This window comes from Setaria italica, chromosome IV (genome assembly GCF_000263155.2).
Source record: "Setaria italica strain Yugu1 chromosome IV, Setaria_italica_v2.0, whole genome shotgun sequence".
Taxonomy (NCBI): Eukaryota; Viridiplantae; Streptophyta; class Magnoliopsida; order Poales; family Poaceae; genus Setaria; species Setaria italica.
In genome coordinates, this window is record NC_028453.1 from 20,694,075 (window position 1) to 20,711,414 (window position 17,340).

The 17,340-nt window shown below is 45.3% G+C and overlaps 1 pseudogene; it reads left to right on the top strand.

Annotated features, from left to right (window-relative positions):
- LOC101761105 overlaps positions 1–17,076 on the top strand; it is an 18,897-nt pseudogene extending 1,821 nt beyond the window's left edge.
- Positions 17,077–17,340: the final 264 nt, after the last annotated feature.

Here is a 17,340-nt window from a genome sequence, read left to right on the forward strand (position 1 = left end):
CATATAATTTTATTTTATTGCAAGACATGGTCCGCGATAGCCACCCCTTGACTGTTATGAACATTCCTTGTTATCCTATGGTTGTCTCTAAATATGACTCGTTCTATTTAGTCGATAACCACCGCTAGAATGCTTAGGAAATTGCTACTCGACTGCACTCACCATTACATTGGTTTACTTGGAAAATATATGTGTGTGTGTATGGTAGAATGGTTTTCTAGGTTCGAAGGAAAGGGGTGTGTAGACGAGATGGATGGGTGTTTCTTGTGTGAAATACCAGGATGTTGTGCTCGTACCTTAGTGGTTGAGCGATGTCGGGAGATATCCATCTTGTCATGATTAAGGACCGAGTTGATGTGTCATCTTGCCTAATTCCACCATCGTGCAACCACTCGACCGTTGTATGGGCAACGGCTTAGCATAAATCCCACTAGCTAAACTGTTAGTCCTCAGGGGTGCTGGTGAGCAACGGAGCCTATGGAAAGGGAGTAAGATGTTGGTGACTTAGGTCCCGGTTACGGTCTCATGGATGGGCCGTGAACCCCTTGGGTGCTTCCGTGAGGGCTAGCCAGTCGCAGCTATGGTGGGTAATGGCTTTGTTAGGATCCGCACCGGCACTAAGGTGATCGTGCTGCGGTACCCTACTTGTGGGTAAAGTGTACAACCTCTGCAGAGTTAAAACCTATCCGGGTAGCCGTGTCCACGGCATTGGACGAGTTACGGCTTGGTCACATAACTAGTACTTGGGCATGGATGGTCACGTGTGCGTGTGTGTGTGTGTGTTGGATTTTGGAAGTGTCCGGCAGTTGTGCCGTGAGCTATGGCGGACGGGGAGTCCGATAGCGATAAAACTTGGATCCTTTGTGTAGGATCAACCCCACTCCATGTTTCGGTTACTAAAGAAAAGCTTTACGAAAACTTGTTTGAAAACGAGCCCATGCATGTGTTGAAAATCTAGCTTTATTGCAAATAAACCCTAGCCTATCCTTGTTATATCCTGTGCATATACTTGCTTGTATCCCCCTCCGTGGATGGGGTTGGACTTGTTGAGTACGTTCGTACTCACCCTTGCTTCGTTACTACAGAGGAAGACCCGGACTTCATCGCCGAGGACCTTGAGTAGAGGTTGTGTCCACACCCAACGCTGCCTGTGGTGTTGGCCTTTCCAAGATGCTGCTACTGCCGTGTAGTCCCGAGTGCTGTCTTTTGGCAGTCGCTTGGTTAGCCGCTGTTGTTTATTTACTTCTTATTGCTGCGTGGCTCTCACGCCCACTCCCTCGGGAGTTGTACGGTAACTGAATTATCTGTCGAATAAATGTGTTATCAGCCTCCTGGGACTGATATTTGTATCACATTTAGTCTCTACTTATGTGGGGACGCTTCATAAGGTTTGCTTCATGTTGCAAGCGTATATTTTAAGTGTTTCAGAAGAATGTTGCAAGTGTTTCATGTGGATGTTGCAAAGTAGATCTAGATGTTGCATATGTTTCACACATGTTTTATCTGGATGTTGCATTTTCAATAAAAGATTTGAATGTTCCATGCAACACGAAACAGATGTTGCGGCGGGTTTTTTTCTCATCATCAACGGATAGCCCCCCGACTGCCATGTTGCAATAGGTATCTCACGATGTTGCAGTAGAAATTCTTGGATGTTGCAAGTGCTGTAGATGCGCACGGGTGTTGCGGATGAACGTATCGTCTGATGTTTCACGATTGATTTTTTGAGATGTTTCGATGTTGCAATAGTTAGCTTTTGTTGTTTCATCTGTCAATTTTTCATGTTGCAATATTTCTTCCTGTACGAGCTCAACCCCAACTCAACATATGATGACTTTTTGGAAATGTTGCATGAAACATGTGTTCAATGTTGCGGTGGGAATTTTCCCTCACGAATATTATGTTTACATTGAGCTATTTTTTTGGCATCTTTTTCATGTTGCAACCATAGATTTTCGATGTTGCAGCTATTTTATTTTGATGTTGCAACGGAATGTCGGATAATTAATGATATTTATTGACCGTCAGAATTAAAACGGATGGTGATGCATGCGTCCGATGGAAGTTGCTCACGCCCAACGTCCGGGCGCTAGCAAGCGCCCATGTAAAAAAAGTCCAAGAAGCATGACGAGACAATGTAAAAAAAGACCAAGAAGCATGACGAGACACAAGGCTACGCTCGCACCACGCAACCTTGCGAAGCTTGTTCTTGCGGAGGCTCCCTTCCCGTGCCAAGAACCGGGACGAGGTGGAGGAGCCCCAGATGGCTAAGAAACAGGCCGCTCCCAAGAACACGTGGAGATGCGGCGGCAGCCGGGCTGAGGACGCCGGGGCTGCTCTGGCGCCGAGAGTGCTCCCGCGCCGCTCGCCGCGGCTCGCGGGCAGGGATCCGGATCACCTGATTTTGATAGATAACGGAATCGAGGTAGGGGGCGTTCTTGATTGTTGGGGATTGGGTTCGGTTTGGGGCTACGATCGCTTGACTGGATCCTGCCTCTCTAGAATTAAAGGGGAAAAAAATTCTATGATTTGACCCCTGATTTGCTTGTTCCGCCCCTCACCTTTTCTAGGAACCCTTTCTACCCTATTGTTGTCATTGTTCTTTGATTTGAGGCGCTCTCTTAAATACATACTGAATAGTCACGCGATACAAAGGATGCCATGGCTATCAAGAAAAATCTTGTTCTGTCTTGTTTGTTGCTATCAGAATTATTTACTTGTCTCACTGCTCACTAGTAACAGTTCCTAAGCTGTTTCTTGATTTCTATATCTCACTACCATTTTGATCTAGTTCGTGTTTATCCAGCCCTAATACTAGCATGTTCGTTAGTTAGAGATCTCCATTCTGTTCACATTGGATTCTTAGATTGTAGGACGTGGCATTGTTAATTTCTGCTCACCCTTGTAGGAATGTGAGGTCAGGGATTATCAATCAGCAATCACACCACGGCGCAGATCCCCACGGTTTCACCCAGCAGATAAGAGTTTGGGCACACAACTGCTGCCTCAAAAGTTTCTTCAAGTTACTCATAACAGAAAGACTCCGAATGTTTCAGGGAAAGATAAGAATATAAAGAATCGTAGGAGGAGCCAAAGAAATGCTGCAGCAAAGGCTTTACCAAGGACGAAAAACCACAAGGAGCCGCAGCCACTGCGTTCGAATTCCCAAGATATTCCTATCAGGCAAAAGATTGCAGATCTATCTTGCAAAAGGAAAGAGAAGAAACAGCTAAACCCCAGCCATCGTGAGGTGCTGACTAGAAAGAGGAAGAGAGGCACTGAAGGAAGGTCCTCACCAAAGAGGCAAAATTACCAGGAGCTCCAATCATTGTCTCCAGATAGCCAAGAAATTGCAACTAGCAATGAAACCAGAAAAGTCAGCCAAAAAAAAGGTAAAAATAAAAGGAATTCATCTTTGGTGGTGCAGCCCCAATTTGGGGATGAAAGACTGATGAACACTGAGGAAAATAATGAAGTGCCAAGTGGGATTGAAAGAGAAAGAAAACAACATTTCCATGGCTTAGATGATTGGACAGAAGAGCAGGACGTCGCATTGCGCCATGCATACTTCAGTGCCCGACCATCCCCGCATTTCTGGAAGAGAGTTTCCAAACTGGTAATTCCAGTCCTTGCGTTATTTGCTTTACTGTTTTCATCATTTCATCATAATTGCAACAGCTACCCGAAGAACCATTATTCTATATTGTTATCTTGTCTTGTTTATCATAAAAATACAACGAGAATGATGCAGTTAATGTAGCGTGGTCCGAATGATTTTGCATCTATTTAGGAATTCCCTCAGTGAACATGGGTTGTTCATGGGTTTTGGTGCTACTCCTTGTGGTAGTATTCCTCTTATGAACAATGTACAACAGAAACAGTAAAGTGCAAGGCTCCAACTCCAACATAAGCTAAATAGTAATTAGTAAAATGGGATGAGTAGTTGGCAGATGTATGGTTCAGCTATAATGGAAAAGGAGAGCGCTCCAGTCCAAAGATTGAGATGGTGTCATTTTTCCCAACAAGGATGGCTATTCCCCAAAACTGTTCACAATCAGCTTTTTAACTTATATATTAGTTAGGTGGGTTCTTATTTGTATTATTCATTCATAATTGTTACTTGTTACACGCAGTTCTGCGTTGTTCGAGAAAAATGATTGTTACTCGTTAGGAAAGTCCTCTTTATAAGTAGGCCTATTGTAATTGTTATTCTCAAGCAAGAATAGTCCAAATAAGTTCACTAGTCTCTGCTTCTAAATGTCTTCAGGTCTTGGCTGATGGCATGGAAGAAGAGCTCCTGCCTGGCCTGCTAAAGGCAGATGGCCAGCCGTCCATGTAACATCTCCTTTCCAACCGATCTTAGAGCCTTGGCTGACAGCGTGGGAGAACAACTCTGGGCTGGCCTGCCAAGGCTGGCCCTACCCTTGATCATCAGATCCTTACCCACCTGTGCAAATTACACGGGAAAGCAGTAGTTGCGAACCAAGTGCTGCCTGTTTAGTTGTGAAACATATGCACTAAGGGCTACTTGCCTCTTTAAATGTGTAATTCCTGACATATTAGTAGATAAAAAATAGGCCAATCTAAGTACTTTGTAGATGCTGGAAAGTAACACATGCCATCATGAACATCAGCATTTACAAGAAAGCTAGTATTATTTTCTGTCGTCTCCGGTATTACTGACGCCAACTTTGAAGAAGTTAATATTGTTAGCATTTATTGTCTTAGTATTTTTAGTGCCAGTCAGTTAATTGCCCCGCTATGTAAGGGTGGGGCAGGGGTTCGGGAATTTTCTCGGCCTGCGTGAGAAGGTTTTCTTCTTAGCAAAATGCCTGGGGGCTATCTTACCCCGCAGGTCGAGTTTTTTTAGCCAGTTAATTGCCACTGTTGTTTTAACATTTTAAGCAGCGGTAGAGAATTGGCCTTTAGTCCCGGTTGGTAGGGTGCATATCTCTCGAAAATTCATCCGGGATAAACCAACCGGGACAAAAGGGGGGGTCTTTAGTCCCAGGTCTTTTAACCGGGAGTAAAGGTCCCCTTTAGTCCCGGTTGGTGTCACCAACCGGGACTAAAGGGCCTGCCACGCCAGGCGCAGGACAGGCCCTTTAGTCCCGGTTGGTAGAAGCGACCGAGACCCGGTTGGATTTCCCAACCGGGACTAAAGGGTTACCCTTTAGTCCTGGTTGGATTCCAACTGGGACTAAATGGCGCCTGCATGGCACTGCCTGGCGCCTGAATTTTTCATGCATGCATCACGTACGTAGTACCGCGGCCCTTTTAATTTGTTAACCTTTAGTAGTTGAGATTTTTTTAGAACGAAATCAACTAGTATTTAAACGAATGGGATTTGTAATTATACAATTACTATATATATACATAATTCTTATACACAATTCATATACACAATTCAACTAGCTTAGTACAAATCGATCATAATTAGCGCATATTATATATACAAATAAATCAAAGTATCTGTCTACAATCTTCCCGTCGTGGTGTTGCTGATCGGAGTGTCTAATTGTCGTCCATCGTAATAAAATTCTCCTTTTGGATCTACCACCTCGTCCATTAGGAATCCAATGAGACCTTCACATATTGCCGCTACTCTTTCTTCCTTCAAGAGTCCTTGTTGAATATTTAACATCTATAATTTGGAAATTTGTGAATGTTACACGAACAAATACATATAAGGAGCTAGAAAATAATTAACTAGTAATAGTTTTATTTTACGTACTTTAAAGTTGTGCGGCGTCATCTTCAGCCCCTTGGGTCCCATAAAAATGTGCATGTGCTCACAGATGTAGTAGCCACATAGATTATTCCCGGGTTCCTCTCTTAAGCACTTCAGTGCGGAAAAAAATAAGTTATGAAATATTCGTGTTATACAATGTAATAAATGTGCAGACTTCATACGTACCGGGAAGTTTGTGTTCCATGTAAGTTTTTCTTTGAATGGACCTTTGTGTGTCCTTATGAATTGTTTGCATGCGCTGCGGATTAGAATAATGAATGATATAGTGTAACAAGGATAAAATTTAGGAAATAAACTTTTGCATAGAGATAAAGGTCCAGAATTATTACAAGCCTAGCATGTCTTGCACTTCTTGGTACTCCACCGGATCTTTCCTCAACGAATCGAAGATAGTGATGTGGCTTCTTTCAGGCTCAATTATAATAAGGATCCAGTGGAAGCTGCGTGCGTAAAATATTCATGCATATTAGAGCTAACTAACATGTAGAGATAAGGAAAAAGACATCGAAAGTAGACGGTATACACACTCTTACTTGAAGTTGTATGGAAGTAGTATGAAATCCTTGAATGTTTGTTTGTCTAGGAAATTGTATACTTCCGCAAAGGTTTTTTCCGGCGCTAATTGTATCTGTTGTTGGTTAACTACAGATGGATCCATGAAGCCTACATGTAGGTACGCCTCTCGGCGGCATGTCTGAATTAGCATCCTACATGAAATGGAAGACAAAGTTAGTACGGTGACGCACGCCAAAATTTACATGTAGAGATAAACGGACACTTACAGAACCCAAGCGCTGATCAGAGAGACGTCCAGGGCATCATGATGGTACACTTCGTATATATCCTTGAAGTCTAGCCACAGCATTTTCTCCCCTTCACCGTGAAAATCTATCGGTTTTACCTTCAGGCCGATCATCTCCCTCGAGTCAGCGGATGCCATCATGTACCATTGATGGAATGCGTACATCTTTGTTGATAGCTTCCGTACCAATGAAGGCTTTACTAGAGGTTTGCCTAGCTCATAAGGCCATCTTAGCTCAGGGGGCGGTGCAGTTGGCGTCTCAACTTGCCCTATGCATTCATCAAGTCCCAGACCTGTTTCTTCCATGAACTTCAATACATTTGCTTGTTGATCCAAGGGCATTGCTTTTACCCGTTGAGCATCTTTTTTTGATAAATGGCTGAGGTCGGGGACAGGACCGCTGGAAGATGACTTTCCTTTCCTTTTATCCTTTTCATCAGCCTTTACTAAAGCCCGTTCATAGTTTGATAAGAGTGGTATCCTTTTCTTGGCTCCTTCTTCCATCCTGATAAAAAAGTTTAAATCTCGCCGACTTACTGGCGGTGGCTCCATCTCCCTTGCTTTTTTTTCTTCGGCTTGTTTCTTGAACCACTCACTGGCCTCTTGTTGGATTTCTGCCCACTGTTCCGCATGAGACATTGCCTCCCAGCGTTCCTTACGAGTCACTTCAGGCTCCTTTGTTTTCTTCTTTCTCTGTCTTTGCTTGGGAGGCGGTGCTCGTGACTTCTTTAGTGGTGGTGCAGGTTCCTTCAAGGGCGCCACTTTTGGTGCCGGCGACGGTGATCGGGGAGGGGTGTTGTTATTGTCGTCATCGCTCCCAGCACCAGGATGTGGTGGAGATGGAGACCTTGATATAGATGGAAGGGACGGTCCTGGAGCAGGAGATGACGGTCTCGAGGTATGAGGAGAAGGTCGCTGTTGGGGATCTACGGGGAGCGGTCTTGAGCTCTGAGGAGATGGCTCCGTGCTGGGAATAATAATGTAGCATTTTCGCCATAGAATGATCCCATGAAGCGCATCTGCCAATGTCTTTTCCCCGTCACCTCCAGGGAGGTCGAGCTCTAGACCTTCATACTGGCTATCAACTATTTGCTCTACGCGGACGCTGGCGTAGCCCGGTGGAATTTCCATGCCATGACTGCTCTGCCCCGCCAGGGTTGCTAACGCACTCCCGTACGCTACCTGTACATATAGCAGAAGTAAACAAGTTCAACTCCGATCTCGAGGCCTGGATCAATTGACAAGATTGCATAAATATTATGTATAAGTATACCTTAATAGTGAGGTTGCCGACCGGTGCATGCAGCTCACATGAGGTCCGTTGTGTGATGGCATCCACGGGGAACCGTTGCTCCTCCACGGGTAACCTGGGCGTCTGCGCATCGGGGACCCCTGTAGAAGCACAACTGCTCAAGAGGCATTGAGAAGGGCTAGCGGTGTTAGGAGTCGGCAATGCTCCAGATTGAGCCAACTCCGCAACTACGTGGGCCACCCGCCGATTGATTTCATCCATCATTCTTTGTTCTTGTGCCTGCACTTTAGATTCTAGCATCTGCCGCCAGCTCTCCTCGATCTGTTCCTTTCTTCGCTTCCGGCTTCTGTACGAGGCGATGTCACCTCGGAAAGCAAACTTCCACGGAACCACCCCGAACCCTCGGATACGTCCTGGGTGCTCCGGATTACCGAGGGCCAATGTGAGCTCATCATTTTCTCGGTCCACCTTCAACCTCCCAGCCTTAGAATCTTCAATGTTCTTCACAAGATGTTCGGCCTTCTCACGTATTGTGTCATTAAAAATCAACGTCCCATCCTCTTAGCTTAGGGAGCCTCCATGAGCGTAGTACCAATTTTTTGATCGTTCGGGCCATTCAATAGTTGCAGGTACGATTCCTCGTTGGATCAGATCTTGTTCCATCTTCCTCCACTTGGGAATTGCTGAGCCATACCTACCTCGCCCCAAATGATGGTGGTAGCCCTTCTGACTAGCATTTGTTGTATTGGTCGTGATCTTTTTCACACCGTCTTCACTCCTCTTATATTCAACAAATGCATCCCAGTGGTCCCTCAACTTTGGCCACGCGTTGAAGTCTGGAGTTCGGCCCTTCTTAATGTAGTGAGTATCCAGCATCTTCTTGAATGTCTAGAATTGTGTAGCCATCTTCTTAAGCGTCCACGCTTTGACATCCTTCTCACTATATCCTTTGGAGAATGTGAAATGTCTCTTCACGTCTTCCCACAGCATATTCTTTTCTGTCTCCAGGAGGGCGTACGGATTAGTGCTTCTGCCCTTCCATTCTTTGATGCTGATAGGCACATTGTCCCGGACGATTGCCCCGGTCTGACTCACGTACTTCTTTGCTACTTTCTCGGGAGCAACCGGCCTGCCCTCTTCTGTCACTTCCGTGATGACAAGCCTCCCTTCCATCACCTTTGTACGACCTCGGGTCTTCTGCCCTTGCGTTGATCCGGAGGGCTAACAGTTCAAGATTCGTTAATTAGTACATAGTAGTAACGGTGGCATGAAACAATACAAGAATCATTATATATACCTCGCCAGAACCTTCCGCCACGGCAAGGTGTTGCTACAGCTGTTGCTCTTCATTCCCATCGGCGGACATGTTGAGGAACATGTCCGCCTGGGTGCCCTCTTCATCCGTGTACGATAGTGGAACGTTGTCACCACTACCATCACCAGCGATTATCTGCTCCATGATATACCTTGCGGTCTCATCGTCTGCCATTTCAACTATTGATTGAAACATACATGGAATCATACATGACAGTCATAGAAATCATCTTACTACAAATTTCTACAAAGTCCTACAAAGTCCGGAATCATACATGTATATAATGAAATCATAAAATAACATGAATCCTACAAAGTCCGGAATATTTATACAAATTTCTACAAATTTCTACGAATTTCTACGAATTTCTACAAGTTTCTACGAATTTCTACAAATTTCTACAAATTTCTACGAACTTCTAGCAATAACCACATGCGGTGCCTAGGTTGTGACGGCAGCGGTCAGGGCGGCGGTACGGCGGAGGCGGGGACGGTTCCCCGGAACCACGGGCGGTGCCTACTAGGTTGTGACGGCGGCGGTCACGGTGGCGGGACGGCGAAGGGGACACATATACAAAAATCTAACTTAAAAAAATCTAACTTAAAAAAAATCTAACTTAAAAATCTAACTTAACAATCTAACTAAAAAATCTAATTTAAAAATATAACTTAATTTTTTAACTTAACAATCTAACTTAAAAATCTATCATAAAAATATAACTTAATTTTCTAACTTAAAAAAAAAGGTCTTCTCGGCGCCAGTGCCGGCCGGCGCGGCGGACCTCTCGCGCACGGTCGTCGACGGTGGCCGGGGCGACGAGGTGGCCGGGTCGGCGGGACCGTGGCAGCCGGGTGGCGGGACGGCGGTGGCCGGTGCGGCGAGGACGGCGGCCGAGGCGACGACGACAGAGCCAAGGCGCGCGAGACGGCGGGACGGCGACGAGGCGGCGACGAGGGGCGACGAGGGGCGATGAGGCGGCGACGAGGATGGAGCCGGTGGCCGGAGGCGATGAGGTGGGGGCCGAGCGCGACGGACGAGGAGGAACGAGGCGGGCCGGCCGGGGCGATGGAGGAGGAGGATGTCTGGGCGCGGTCAGCGGCGGGACGACGACAGCCGGCGCAATGGGGGACGACGGCGGCGGTGGCCGGCGAGGGAGGCGGACGGGTGGCGACGGTGAAGCAGAACGCGCGGGACTTGGTGAAAATTTTGCTAAGTGTAACTGGCGTGGGGGTTGAAGGGAGTACAGTGCCTTTTAACCCCCCCTTTTGTCCCGGTACGTAATGGCACCCGGGACAAAAGGGCCTTTTGTCCTAGGTCCCGTCACCAACGGGATAAAAGGCCCCCCCTTTTATCCCGGTTGGTGATGGGACCCGGGACAAAAGGGTGCGTCCGCCAGGTGAGGCTGGGAGCGTACCCTTTTATCCCAGGTGCCACCACCAACCGGGATAAAAGGGGGGCCTTTTATCCCGGTTGCAGTTGGCAACCAGGATAAAAGGGTATGTCCGGGCGGGAGACGAAAAGTACCCTTTTATCCCGGTTGCCGTTTGCAACCGGGATATAAGGGGGGCCTTTTGTCCCGGTTGCTGTTGGCACCCGAGACAAAAGGTCTTTTTTCCTAGTTTTCTTCTCCCGCCTGTTCTTTGCAAATGGATTTTATTTTATCTTTTCACTGCATTTCAGGATGAAAAACAAAACCTTCACATATTTTGTACATGCAAAAATATATTTAATTAACGAGTAAATTGACAATAAGTATGAATTAATCATTAATTCTATACCAGTTCATTTAGCCTCTAAAATATTTATTTTACTGCATCGCTGTGATCAAGAAATTATTCAATTAAATAATTTCAATGCGCAGAAAAATCCATGTTTGTATGTGGTTAACATTGTTCATGTTTATCTAAAAAATCTTCACCTAACAAATTTAAGAACACATGAAATCATACATAGGGTAAATTAAAAATTGTATCAATTAATACACAAAGGTCATGTACATTTAACGCATTACAATACAACGTTGTAAAATTTCTTCTTCACGAAAGTTCCTTGATCATGATCGCGGTGTAAGTACGGAGCCTCTTCTTTGGATAGCAGGATGCTTGGATCAACTTCAATGGCGAATGGAGGCATGCCATCAAACTGATCATAATCATCTGATTGGTCTGTTTTATCCTCGACTCCCACGATTTTTCTTTTACCTGGAAGAACTATGTGGCACTTTGGCTCCCATGTCTCTTCTGGATTCCTCTTGGGTTTGCTACACATGTCCTTCACATAGAACACCTGATGCACATCATTGGCAAGTACGAATGGGTCATCACTGTATCCAGTCTTGCTCAGATCTACTATTGTCATTCCGTACTGATCTTTGGTTATGGCAGTTAGCTTCACCCAATTGCAAAGAAATAGAGGGATGTACAGCGGTCCGTATTCGAGTTCCCATATCTCCTGTATGAAACCATAATACGACTCCTTGCTATTATTTCTGTCCATGGCATCTATGTGGACACCACTATTCTGGTTCGTGCTTTTCTGGTCCTGGGCTCTCGTGTAAAATGTGTAACCATTTATCTCATAGCCTTGGAATTCGACGATTGAGCTAGCAGGTCCCCTGGCTAACCAGGCAAGCTGTGGGTGAATCTCAGAGTTACCCATAAGTTGTTGGCGCAACCAGGTGGGAAAAGTTTCCATGTGCTGACGGGTAAGCCAAGCATCGGATTTGGTCGGGTTTTTGGAAGCTACCATCTGCCTGTGCTGCTCGATATACGGAGACACAAAGGATGACTATTGTAGAACAGTGTAGTGTGCCTTGTCGAACAAATCAGTATCATTGCTCAAACTTGATTTCCTTCCAAGAGTACCCATTCCTCGGAGCCTTCCCTCGTGACGTGAAGTTGGAACCCCAATCGAGTCAATTGAATCAATAAAATCAACACAAAACTCGATCACCTCCTCTGTTCCATATCCCTTGGCGATGCTTCCTTCTGGACGGGCACGATTAAGAACATAGTTTTTTAGGACTGCCATGAACCTCTCGAAAGGCCACATATTGTGCAGGTATACAGGTCCGAGAATACCAATCTCTTTTACTAGGTGAACCAATAAGTGCGTCATAATATTGAAGAAGGATGGTGGAAATAACAACTCAAAACTGACAAGACATTGCACCACATCATTCTGTAGCTTTGATAGCTTGGATGGATCGATTGCCTTCTACGAAATCGCATTGAGAAACGCGCATAGCTTTACGAGCGGCAACCGGACATTTTCTGGTAGAACACCCCTCAGTGTAACCGGAAGCAATTGGGTCATCAACATGTGGCAGTTATGAGCCTTGAGATTTGTAAACTTCTTTTGTTTCATATTTATTATTCCCTTTATATTCGAGGAGTACCCAGACGGGACCTTCATATCAAACATGCTATCCTTCTCTTCCTTGCTGAGAGTGTAACTGGCAGGATGTAAGTAGTGATGTCCATTATCTCTCTTTTCCCGGATGTAGGTCATCTCGTTGCCCCATGGCTTTCAAGTCCTGTCGTGCTTCCAATGTATCTTTTGAGGTTCCATAAACACCCATGAACCCTAGCACGTTCACGCAAAGATTCTTCGTCAGGTGCATCACGTCTATTGCGTTGCGAACCTCTAGGATTTCCCAATAAGGTAGCTCCCAAAATATTGACTTTTTCTTCCACATGGGTGCATGTCCGTTATCGTCGTTCGGAACAGGCTGGCTACCAAGTCCCTTTCCAAAGACTACATTTACATCCTTCATCATCTCGAACACACGCTTTCCATTACGGTGTGCAGGTTTTTTACGATGGTCTGGTGCCCCTTTGAAATGCATCCCGCTCTTTCTCAGCTGGTGGTGAGCAGGGAGAAATCGATGATGACCCATATAAACGACCTTCTTACAATACTTCAAGTACATGCTGTCTGTGTCGTCTAAACAGTGGGTGCATGCCCGATATCCCTTATTTGTCTGTCCTGAAAGGTTACTCAATGCAGGCCAATCGTTGATGGTTACGAACAACAATGCTCGTAGATTAAAGATCTCTTGTCTATCCTCATCCCACACACGTACACCTTCTTCCTTCCAGAGCTGTAAAAGGTCATCAACCAACGGCCTTAGGTACACGTCAATGTCGTTGCCGGGTTGTTTTGGGCCTTGGATAAACGCCGGCATCATAATGAACTTCCGCTTCATGCACAGCCAAGGAGAAGGTTGAACATACAAAGGGTCACAGGCCAAGTACTATGGCCACTACTCAACTCACCGAATGGATTGAATCCATCAGTGCTTAAACCAAACCTTATGTTCCTTGCTTCACTTTCAAAGTCTGGGAATGTTCTATCAATTGATCTCCACTGTGCCCCATCTGCGGGGTGTCTCAGCATCTCATCTTCCTTACGGTCTTCTTTGTGCCATCGCACCAACTTAGCATTCGCCTTGTTCCTGAACAAGCGCTTCAAGCGTGGTATTATAGAGAAATACCACATCACCTTCACGGGAACTCTCTTCTTGGGAGACTGCCCCTCGATATCACCAGGATCATCTCGCCTGATCTTATACCGTAGGGCTTCGCAGACGGGACAAGCATCCAATTTCTCGTATTCATCACCACGATAGAGGATACAGTCATTAGGGCATGTGTGTATCTTCTGAACATCCAATCCGAGAGGGCAAATAATCTGTTTAGCTTCATATGTTGTGGACGGTAATTCATTATTCTCGGGGAGAATCTTCTTGACAATGTTCAACATCCCCTGAAATGCCTTATCGGACACACCATTTTTTGCCTTCTATTGCACAAATTCTAGTGTTGTACCTAGTTTTTTATGGCCCTGCTGGCAACCTGGGTACAACAATTTTTGGTGATCATCTATCATGCGCTGCAACTTTGCTGCTTCCTTCTCAGTTTCGCAATCTCTGTATGCATCTCGTATCACCTGACCAAGGTCATCAGTAGGGCCATTTTCTGCAAACCCATCTTCATCAGCCTCGCCCATTGTAGTACCTGCAAAAGCTTGGCCTGCAACCCAGTCCGGAATGGTGTCATCTTCCTCCTCCTCCTCGCCATCTTCCATTACGACCCCTAGTTCACCATGCTTGGTCCAAACCAAATAGTTAGGCATGAAACCGTATTTAAACAAGTGGCTGTGAATAGTCCCCCAGGAATCCTTTGAATACTCTTTCTTGTTATTGCATTGGAAGCATGGACAACATACGAACCCATTCTCTAGCTTGATCGCTTTGGCCACTTCAAAAAAATAATGCAAGCCATCAATAAACGTCTTGCTCCACCTGTCTGCATTATACATCCATTGCCGGTCCATCTGCATCGTATTACGCATGAAAATGGATTACACTTGACAATGGATTACGCGTGAAAATCGATTAAAGATCCAAATATACATATTTAAATTAAAGTCCCAAACAACATGATACAATACAACAAGCCATCCACTGGTTATTATCAAGTAGGACTTTAAGCATCCTTGGACGGTGAAGATGAAGGTTCCGCTGACCCAATCATATCCTTAGGTTTATTTGTGCCGCCTGAAACGGTAGTACTAAGTGGACGTGAAACACCCGGGATTGAGGGTGGAGCATAACGACCACCAAAAGGAGGTTCCTGACCCGCGGCAACAGCTTCTTCATGACGTTGCTGCAAATAACGAAGCATTGCTTTTTCCAGCGCGCTCTTTTTCTTCGGCTTATGCTGAGGGCCAACTTTGATTTTCCCCTTGCCGAAATAGGAACCACGATCACCCCCACCATCGCCACTTCCTCCAGTAGCAGAAGCCATCTATGTACAAAAATTATTACCTTAACACTGCATAAGTTGTTGAACTTGAAGACCGTGATCATCTCGCGAGCATGTCCTCAACTGGGCGGCACCGCACTTCGTCATGAAAGAGGTTAGATGCTACGGAAAAGGGGACACGGTCACGATGTCCGTATCCACTCTTTCTCGTAGAATCGACCCTCCTTCTTGACATATGTTGCTACTCGGCGGAGAACATCCTATGTGAGATGACCACGGTATGCAAGTTCAACAAGTATGGATTTGAAAAACCTTATTGAATTTGATAAGTTCAACAAGTAGCAGAAGTCATCTATGTACAAAAATTCTTTCCTTACCACTACAGAAGTTGTTGAACTTGAAGACCGTGATCATTTCGCGAGCATGTCCTCAACTGGGCGGCACCGCACTTCGTCATGAAAGAGGTTAGATGCTACGGAAAAGGGGACACGGTCACAATGTCCGTATCCACTCTTTCTCATAGAATCGAACCTCCTTCTTGACATACGTTGCTGCTCGGCGGAGAACATCCTAGCAAAAATGAACACGGTATGCAAGTTCAACAAGTATGGATTTAAAAAACCATATTGAATTTGATAAGATAAACCGTCTAGACAAGGTAGCATCATTTTTAAACCACTGCAATAATGCATACTATATATGACACATCAATCTCCCTCACATTCTAGCTCAAAATACCTCTCCATTTTTCTAATTCATCATCACATTCTAGCAAATAATCTTTCCATCTCCAAAGCATAAATCAAAGCATAACACGAGGATGAAGTAGCAAACCTTCACAACACTTGTGTTGGCCGAGTGAAATTCCCACGAAAATGAGGGAAAAAACTTCGGGCAGCACCGAAGAGTAGGTGAAGCTCAGCTCTCTCTGTCAATGTGCTGGACTGGCTCGGGCTGGAGGAGGAAGAAAGTCCTCTGTCTTGGCCGTATATAATGGGGATGAGTTTTTATCCCGATTAAAAACTCCAACCGAGACAAAAAGGAACACCTTTTGTCCCGGTTGAATGGTTAGTCCCGGTTGGAAGCTCCAACCGGGACAAAAGGGACACCCTTTTATCCTGGTTGGAGGCTCCAACCGGGACTAAACTTTTTATCCCGGTTGGAACCTCCAACCGGGATAAAAGGGTTCACCTTTTATCCCGGTTGGAGCCTCCAACCGGGATAAAAGGGTGCCACCACCAACAGCCCTCCACTAGCCGTTGCAACCGGGACTAAAGGGGGCCTTTAGTCCCGGTTGCAATTACCAACCGGGACTAACTCTCCCCTCAATTTTTGCCTACCGTGGCGCACCTCCTTTTGTCCCGGGCCAACTTTAAACCGGGACAAAAGGGGGCGCATCGAAAGCCAATTCTCTACTAGTGAAGGCAAACCTTAGTTCTATTTATTTGCAGGTACCAGGGAGATCTGCTGAGGAGTGCTTCAACAGAATCCATGCTGATCTCTCAACACCTACTCCTATTGCCCCTCGTCCTAGGACATGCAAAGCAAAGTATTCTCCTCTGGTAAATTTCTCATTGTCCGATCCTGAACTTCCAAATCTCTTGAAACCTGCAGTCAGGAGGCAAAGGACTTCTAAACAAAAGAGCTTAGCAGCGTAGAAGACAGTGAGACATTTACTGCAGAAGCATTGCCTCATTGACCATGCTCATGAGGCTGATCACTTCTCAATATTTGAATCCTCACCAAGTGCCTTACAATTGAACATTTCTTTTGAGGATTCTCCTGGGACTCCTCACAGTTGTATCAATTCAGGTTCTTTGCCCAGGTTCAGTGCAAGTTCTTCAGGACAAAAGAAACCATTTTCACGGTTGAAAAATAAGCTAGATGAACCAAGCCCAGGAGTTTTGAAACCTGTAAAGAATGTTGTCTTACAGGAGAAGTACATTGACCAGTTGTCTCGCAGAGAAAGCACAAAAAGACCTCGCAAAAAGATTCTAGGTTTTAAAGCTGCTGATTCTGTGAAGGCTCATTCTGAGAAGAAAGCTGGTGATCTGAAGCTGCCAAAAATGCTCTCATCTCGGAAGCAACTGACTTTATAAGCCATTTAAGAAGCTGCAAGCTAATTTCCCTGCACACGTCATTGAAAATAGTGAAGATGACGAGGTTGGCGGTAGTGAAGGTGACTGATGCAAGTGACCATTGGCATGAGTCCATGAAGATGACAAATAAGGAGGCTGCTAATAGTGTGTTCCAAGCTGCACTTGGCGTATTTCTTTTACCTTGAGTACACCAAAGCTGCAACGGGGGGATAGCATGTTGTCAACAAACTCTAGCCTTTTTTTTACTAGGATCGTGTCCGTGCATACGGGCAACAAAATTTTTATATTGCAAAGTATTGGATTCAACGGGATAATAAAAATATAAAACATGTATAAATACGAAATAAGTATA